Consider the following 230-nt stretch of genomic DNA (forward strand, 5'->3'; position numbering starts at 1 on the left):
CAACAAACGCACGAACAAACGCAAGCAAGCGAGACCCCACCCTGTCGAACGCAAATGAACGGAATGAATCTGGCAATACTCGAGAGCTTTGCAGATCCCGGGATTGCAAGACTGCAGTGATGCGCAGTCCGACCGCGTTTGAATTGCGCGTCGCTTTGTGTGTTTTAATGCCACTGTCATGACGACGGGGGGGGGGGGGTGATTCGCAGAAAGATTTCTTTAATGTATAA

This window comes from Penaeus monodon, chromosome 20 (genome assembly GCF_015228065.2).
Source record: "Penaeus monodon isolate SGIC_2016 chromosome 20, NSTDA_Pmon_1, whole genome shotgun sequence".
NCBI classification, from domain to species: Eukaryota; Metazoa; Arthropoda; class Malacostraca; order Decapoda; family Penaeidae; genus Penaeus; species Penaeus monodon.